At 32.3% G+C, this 8,228-nt stretch overlaps 1 protein-coding gene across 4 annotated transcripts in view; it reads left to right on the top strand.

Annotated features, from left to right (window-relative positions):
* The first annotated feature begins 2,455 nt into the window (after positions 1-2,455).
* The window catches only part of LOC126976062 (tolloid-like protein 1), a 122,987-nt gene continuing 117,214 nt past the window's right edge, over positions 2,456-8,228 (top strand). For all 4 annotated transcript variants that reach the window (XM_050824206.1, XM_050824205.1, XM_050824207.1 and 1 more), the window contains exon 1: positions 2,456-2,548. The gene's annotated coding sequence lies outside the window, so the exon portion shown is untranslated. The remainder of the gene's footprint in view (positions 2,549-8,228) is intronic.

Genomic DNA, 8,228 nt, shown 5'->3' with positions numbered 1-8,228 from the left:
GTTTTTATAATTACGGGAAAGTTCAGATTTTAAACGGGGAACAGACTTGCTAATGAAAATCCTGACGTCAGTTGTTGATCCGTAGTCGTCGCAGTCAAAACTACTCTAGAATTACTACTGAAACAGTAACTTTTATGTAGCTTTCTTGGAAAGTACTGAGTACTGGTGGAATAGTGTAGCGACTATCCATGGGCGGTTGCCTCATCACTCCATCGTGTAAGTGAAAAACTCAGTTTTGCAGGGGATGTTAAGAAGTTGTAGTACATACAGACAATGGTGTGTTTGGGAATTCCTTCTATTTCATATTCGCCAATTTGGTTAGAACATATTCTCCTAGGTCAATATGTCGTGGTTCAGATAGTCCTCAAATTAATCCGAAGCATGATGTTGATATTTCTACTGCGCATGTATTGTTTAGTACTCAGTACTTGTTAACATCAGCTAAAATAATATTATAATATACTCTCTTCAAGTTCTATTAATTTAATATTCATTATTAACTAACAATATAAAATATTTCGAGTATATACAGACTATAAAGTAAATTCAATATAATTGGTGTATGATACGTAGATTATGTGTTTACAATTTGTCGAGAATTAATTTTAAAATAATATGTAAAGTCATCAGTCTATTTTTTATCCTTTATAATTACTTGAATCATAAACCAATTTTAATTAAATTATTGAGGAATATTTTATTTTGTTTTTTTTTAAACCTGTTATTGACATAATAAATAAAAAAAATTAACAATTTAAGGTAGTTGTAGCATCGAATGTACTTTTTTAGAATGTTTGCAAAATTTACATAGACTATCAGTTAAATAAGTCTGCGTCAAAAAGTTTATTTCATAAGTCATTCTGATCACGAATCTCTTCTTACGATTTACAATGATTGTCTGGCAAGGGGTTGAAACTATCAAAAGTGTCTGGCTAATAAGGAAACATCATCAACTTATTACCCAAGAATTATACATAAAAATCAGCTTTTATACTATGACGTAAGTAAAATTAGAATTTCATCAACATTAAGGGTGTCTGGTATGTTAAGGGTCTGGCAATGAATAACGTGATTTTTAATAATATTCTGAAGGTAATACCGAAAAATCATACTTTATTATTTGATGTATTTAGCGCCGTTCACCTGCCAAAGCCACTGTAACCCAAACTCCATAATGTTCCATCGTTCTTACCTGTGTTGGAAGCATGCGCTGACAAACTTTCAGCTTTTATACAATAACGTATGTCTGGGGTTCACGGGCTCTTGCACTATTCCGTCCGGCACGCGATGTCTATATTTATTTTAGAGAAATATTGAAATCAAATAAAATACTTTATTTCATGATGGTGGTATGTAATTCCATGAATTTTGCTTTTTTTACTTGCGTAATTAGTGCATCTTCGCATTATACAAAACGGCTTTTTAATGCTGTATATAAAATTGTAAGCAATTCTGTCAACAACAAACGTTTTCGTATCGAGAGAGCGACTACGACCAAAGGAACCAATTGACTCCATTTAGGTGATTGATTTTCGGCACGCTAGTGACATATCTACCTCTTTTAATAGGTACTATAATATCATTGCCGCCAATAAGCATTATAGAGAAAACAGAATTCACCCCTCAGTAAATGTATGCAAGCGGCATTTTATCCCATGCTTTTTCACAACGCAATATCAAAATGTAGAAAGCCAGTAGTCATAGTATATAGAAGTGATATTATAAAAATATCAACATAAACATCATATAAGCCTAAGTAATTGATACTTATAATATAATCTAAGTCGGACAGTCTTTCTTATTCTTGGACTTTTTGCTAAACGTAAACAAACATTTTGGCTTTGACAGTTGAAGAGATAAATACCATGTTGACTTATGGCTAGTAATAAAACCATATATTTTTGCTTTGTAATGTTGCTATATTAAATACAATGTAGCTAGCAGCTTTGATATTTAATTTAACAAAAACGCAGGTGTTTAAAATTATTGAAGTAGCTATATTAGATTACTTAATTTAATGTTTCATAGGGCATCGCAGTTTGGTTTTGTTTAGTGACCGCAAAATTAAAAAAACCACACTCCATAGAAAAACGGGAGAAGTCACTTCTTTAAAATCGGTTCAGTAGTTACTAGAGTTCATCCTGAACAAATATCGTCACACGACGCTGTATAGCAGCATATCTATTGTCCCCATCTCTTGTCATTCAGTCATAATTTGAATTAAATCTATTCAGTAGTTTTTGCGTTTAGCCCAGACATACAGCCAAAACTGTATAGAGTATTTTTTGGACCCGATATTGTATAAAGAAAACACATTAAGATATAGTTTTGACAGTAACGTTCATTTGAATACCCCGCATCATGTCGCAAGTACACAGTAATCTTCTATTACCAATAAAATTTAAAGGATCAAAACAAATCGCTTTCCCCGCGCAGCCTTTGTACGCAAGCGCTGAGCCTTTATAAATCAGTATCGCAGAGTTTGCTGTCGGGCGCTCTACACTATTTTACAATGAAATAAATGTTGCTGACATAATCTAATTTTCGGGTAAGTCGTCAATAATTCGATTAACTTTTATGAGAAACCTAATGTAGTGGTAGAATTATGCTATGATTCGTTTAAAAAGTGTGCTGTGGGCGTGGTAGGCGTAGCCTTATCGAATTGATAACGTACTGTCAACAAACTGTAGCATTGCTAAAGATCCAATAATCCAATTCTCATCTCATTGTCTATGATTATCTATTGATTTTCCTCTAAAATTTGATATTTTTTTTGGTAAAAGTAACAATGTATGTGGATAGTTGCGTTTGCTGGAGATCGCTTTTGCAATATTTCATTTTATCCAATTAGATTGTCTCGTAGTTGCGATGCAGTTATTTTTAGCTGTTTGAATAAGGGTCCAGCGATGTGTTAATATATTTTATTGGCATCCAAGCGATCAGTTACACTACTTATCTATTTATTAACTGCGGTGTTTTCAACTTGCACTTGCAATTATTTATATAGAACACTTTTAAAGGATTAAAAAGCGTGTAATCTGAAAAGATCTTGAATCGTCGGGTTAACTAAAATTACAATAAATGTGTAACTTTTACGCAAAAATCTAATGCAAAATACAGTAAGAATTACACGCGTTTTAATCCTTTAAAAATGTTTTATTTAAATATGTAACACTCGCGTTAATCAAAGATTATACTATGCACTAAAGTAACTAGATAAGCTTAAGATTGTAATCGTTTCAACTAGCTTAGGTACCTATAGTTTTATAGACTTGTATAATATCATTAATTATAGATTTAAACCAATAATTTTACACCAGTAATATTCCAATTAGCTTATACTACACATAGTTTCTAATATTTAGGTACTTACATTATTATATTGCTGAAATTTTTGCAAGTTATGAATTGTTTGAGCTGCTAGTAGTTGTTAGTGGTTAGGTAATCTATACATATAAATGAAATTGGAGTGTCTGTTTGTAATTTTGAAATAACCGCTTTTTACTACATGTATATATGAACATATATACGGCACATACACCAAAATAACATTTTTACAATTTGTGTCTGTCTGCTTGTCTGTCTGTTTGTTCCGGCTAATCTCTGAAATGGCTGGACCTACTTTGACGGGACTTTTAATGGCAGTCAGCTGATGTAATAAGGAGTAACTTAGGCTACGTTTATTTTAGAAAATATCTTTTATTTTAGAAAAATAAAGTAATGTTGCAATGTCCAAGAAATGGTGTAAGTCTAAAAATAATTAAATGGCGAAACAACGTTTGCCGGGTCAGCTAGTATAAAAAAATAAAACTAATACTTATTCCTAGTACTACTAAACGAACATAGATAATTTTAATAAGTATGTAAATTGTTAGATTAAGACAGAGACAACAATATCTACACTTGACCTTAAATTATGTATTAAGACGCTCTTTGCTGTGGGGTTATGCTTAGTTTTTCCGCTACGGAAGAGCTGTTCGTGTGATATATCAGCAGGGTTATAGCAATAATATTGACAGTATCATATAGAAACATTAACAGATTATGAATTATTATTATTCTTGGTATATTTTCGAATACTTAATATGAAATCGGAACCTTTTTGCTTAGGCTAGAGATAGGAGTGGTAATATTTATAATAGGAGTAATAAGCAATTGTTAGTTACTAATAATAGAAGGCTCAATACAATCCACAAGAGTTTAAGAGCAAATGTTAAAATATATCGTTGTCTTGCGACCCATAACACAGGCTATTTATGCCTAATTTGGGGCAAGATAATTTAACTTTTATATAATTTATAATATATTTAATTTAACTAGGCATAGCCTGTACTATGGGTACAAGACAACGATATATTTAATACAATATACTTACTTAAACATACATAAATACATATAAACATCCATGACTCGGAAACAAACATCCATATTCATCATATAAATGATTGCACCTACCGCGATTCGAAGCCGGGACCTCTAGCTTAGTAAGGGTCACTAACCACTCGGCTATTATTATGGGTCGACAAATAGGCTTTTACATTGCGCTATCTTGTCAAATGACTATAAAACGAAATCAAAGATTGGACTAAGCTTACACTCAGGTAAGTTTTACGTTAGTAAGGTCTGAGCAAAGTTTAAATACGGTCTATAGGTCTTTAGAGGGTACTCTCAACTAAAAGCAACGCATATCTTGATCCCTGGTGTTGAGGATGTCCATGGGTGGCTGCCTCACGACGTCCCATCATGCCAGTCTCTTGCCTGTTTATATAAAAAAAATCTAAGCCTATGTTTTTTTATGGAAAAGGAGTACAAACGAGCGTACGGGTCACCTGGTGTTAGGTGATGACCGCCGCCCACATTCTATTGCAACACCAGAGGAATCACAGCCACAAGAGCGTTGCCAGCCTTTAAGGAATTGTAATTCAAATTCAAATATTTTTATTCAAAATAGGATTTATAATCACTTATTGAACGTCAAAATCTACCACCCATTCAAAAGAGACTGCCTCAGACCTGAGAAGAATGGGCGCAAGAAACTCAGCGGGCTTTTTTTTTTATATAAAATATGGATTACAATGTAATATCGTACAATAAACATTTATAATTAAAGAGCCTGAGGGTGTTCGCTTTAATCCCAGTCCGTGGTGTCATTAAGAAAATCGTTTATGCTATAATAACCTTTCCCACACAAACGTTTTTTAACAATTCTTTTAAATTTCGTAACACATTTGTTTTGTACATTTTCTGGGATCATATTGTAGAAGCATATACATCGCCCAACAAAAGACTTACTAACTCGATCCAACCGAGTAGTAGGCATAACAAGTTTATGTTTGTTCCTCGTGTTAACATTATGAATGTCACAGTTTCTAGAAAATTCCTCAATGTGCTTATGAACATACAAAACATTATCAAAAATGTATTGAGAAGCAACAGTCAAAATGTTTATTTCTTTAAATTTTTCTTTTAATGATTCTTTAGGACCTAGGTTATAAATCTAATAATAATAATAATAATTAGTCTTTTATTCCATAACCCATAAAATATAATCAATTGTTAGTAATTTAAAGTTCTTAAAATCTAGGGTTAATTTTAGTTAAAGTGACCAGTTTAATTATTTTTTGTATATAATTTTGGTTATGGACCCCATTTTGGGTATAGGCCTCCCCCCAACTTTTTCAATTTTTCCCTATACTTGGCCTTATCGATCCAGTTTCTCCCCACCGACTGCACGATGTCATCTGCCCATCTCTTCTTTCTACCAGTGCATCTTCTACCTGGTGGTCCTTTCCAGTTGGTGGTCTCTATTGTCCACCTTCTGTCTGTGAAGCGTGCAATGTAGCTAGCCCATTTTTCCAAGGAATTGTAATATACTTCATGTTAAGAAATTGTCTCTATATTTTTTTTTATTATTCAAAATATCTCTGTAGTAAATGTTATAAAGTGCAGCCTAGGTGTCTAAGTGTGTGTGAGTGTCGAGTACAGCCTCGTTAAAAATTCTGTTTGCTTTGTTCAACTCTCAGGTTGTGGCTTCATCTACAGGATCTACTTTACAGTTGATAACCTGCTCAACCCCAATATTTGCATATTGGGAAATTGACTTGAAATGTCGATCTTGTAAATTTTCGAATCGCGCATCGTTCATAAAATGTTGTTTTTCAAATTTTATTTGTGTATTAATCCTAGAAGTGAGGGTTATCACTTTAAAAAAATAACATATTGTTGTGATCGTTTTTATCAATAACTTGTGAATGATGTGTGAAATATATATGTGTTGCGTTTATATTAAAGAGCGCAAGAAAGGGCTCTGGAAGAGTTTCTTGCGCTGTTACTCATCTCTCAGCGTGTTATTTTATTGATATCAAAAAGTATTCCTTGGGAATCAATTTTGAGAAAATCATTATCATCACTTCAGACAAAGGCCTCTCCCAAAGATCTCTACAACGATCTGCGCTGTCTTCATCCAATCTATTCCATTGACCAGATGATCGGTCCATCTTGTCCACTACACTGCGTCTTCCAGTAGGTGCTTGGTCACTATTCGAGGACTTTGAGAAAATAAATGCCTTCCTTAAGTTGGTATCTCTATTACTTAAATTGTAGGTAATCTGAAGGCTCACCGTATCAAGTTTGTCTAAAAAGTCATATAGGGCGTGCGCTGCGAAATCTATTGATACATAATACAAACTTTAAGCGTGAGCACTGTAACTAAACAAAGTACTATTTATTTATTTAGATCAGTATATAACACTTATTATGAATGGAAAAATTATACATTTTACCATTTATTACCACGGCAAGAAAAGTTGAACTTTATTGAGGAGAAAATGTAAGACTCGTTGTCATTCTTCTATAACTATTATGAATAATTATACAATAGGAGCTGACCCCATAGACGTTGTTCTGTACAAAATAAATAAAATACGGTTTTTTATGAATTTGTCAATAATCTTTCACATCAATAATAATTTGATAAAATATTGTTCCTGTTGTTATAATGAAATTGTTTCACAACAAAACAATCAAACCGTGCGTCAATAAATTCTCTCATAGAAAATATGTCCATACAAAACAATTATTGAAAAATAAAAATAATCATGGGTCCCAAATTGAAATAAAAACTATCCTATCTCTCAAGTTGGACTAAACTGTACTCCATGAAGTAATCCCCATTAAAATGCGTTCATTAGTTTAAGAGTTCACTGGAAACAAACATCAGGACACTGGATTTATATATATTCAGATTGTACTGTCTGTGTAAAATAATCATATTCTTGTTATTATCTGTGATCCCTTTTTACTTGCTATATTAAGCTATATATATATATATATATATATATATATATTTATACGTATTAAGCTATATTAAAATAAATATTAAGACTTTGTATAGGTGAAAAAAAAAAATTTATGTTCTGAATTTAACAATTACAAACAAAAAAAAAAATCAAATCGTTTCTTCTTTCTAGAAAGATATTCTATTTTCTCTACAATCATCATGGATACTGTTCACTTACTTAAGTGCGAGTCAGAATCATACAAAGGGTTCCGTACTATCGTACAAGGTACAACGTTGTTGTTCTTTTGAAATACGAGATAAAATAAGAGAATTTTTTAATAAACGAAAGAATGGTATATATTATGTAAGTTTAAGTAATTCTTCCGTTATCTAACTATTGCAAGTGAGAGACGTGCAGACAGACAGACAGACTGAAGGACCACGGGGTCTTAGTAATAGGGTTCCCGTTAGTTGCGGAACCCTGAAGATATAAATCTATTAAATAAACATACTTATTCTGAGTGGTTTTTTGCATGGACTAAGAACATACTAACGTATTGACGACTTGCCAGCCCAATAATTTAATTTAGTTTAATATTTAATATACTAAGGCGCTAATGCTAAGTGTGGCTGACTGTTTTTGACTTATTAATCAAAATTAGTCACAGTAATAATTCAACTCTTTTCTTTATTTGTCTATGTCTATATATTGCAAGTCTATGTAAGCATTCGGATTACCCTTATTATTTCTCTTTGAAAAATATAACGTCTGCCAACATAAGCACCGTTGAAATGCACTAAAGAAGGTAATTGCTGCCCTCTTCAGTGTGTCACAAGCATTTACAAAGTATTCTAATTACATTTTCTGTGTAAATCATTCATAAAGTTTAAGTATATAATTTTTTTTATAAGTAGGTATGTAATAAATTGTCAATGAAGCACGCATAAG

The sequence above is a fragment of the Leptidea sinapis genome, chromosome 39 (genome assembly GCF_905404315.1).
Source record: "Leptidea sinapis chromosome 39, ilLepSina1.1, whole genome shotgun sequence".
Classification (NCBI taxonomy): domain Eukaryota; kingdom Metazoa; phylum Arthropoda; class Insecta; order Lepidoptera; family Pieridae; genus Leptidea; species Leptidea sinapis.
The sequence above is the reverse complement of the archived record's forward strand: the minus strand, read 5'-3'. Positions and strand labels throughout refer to the sequence as shown.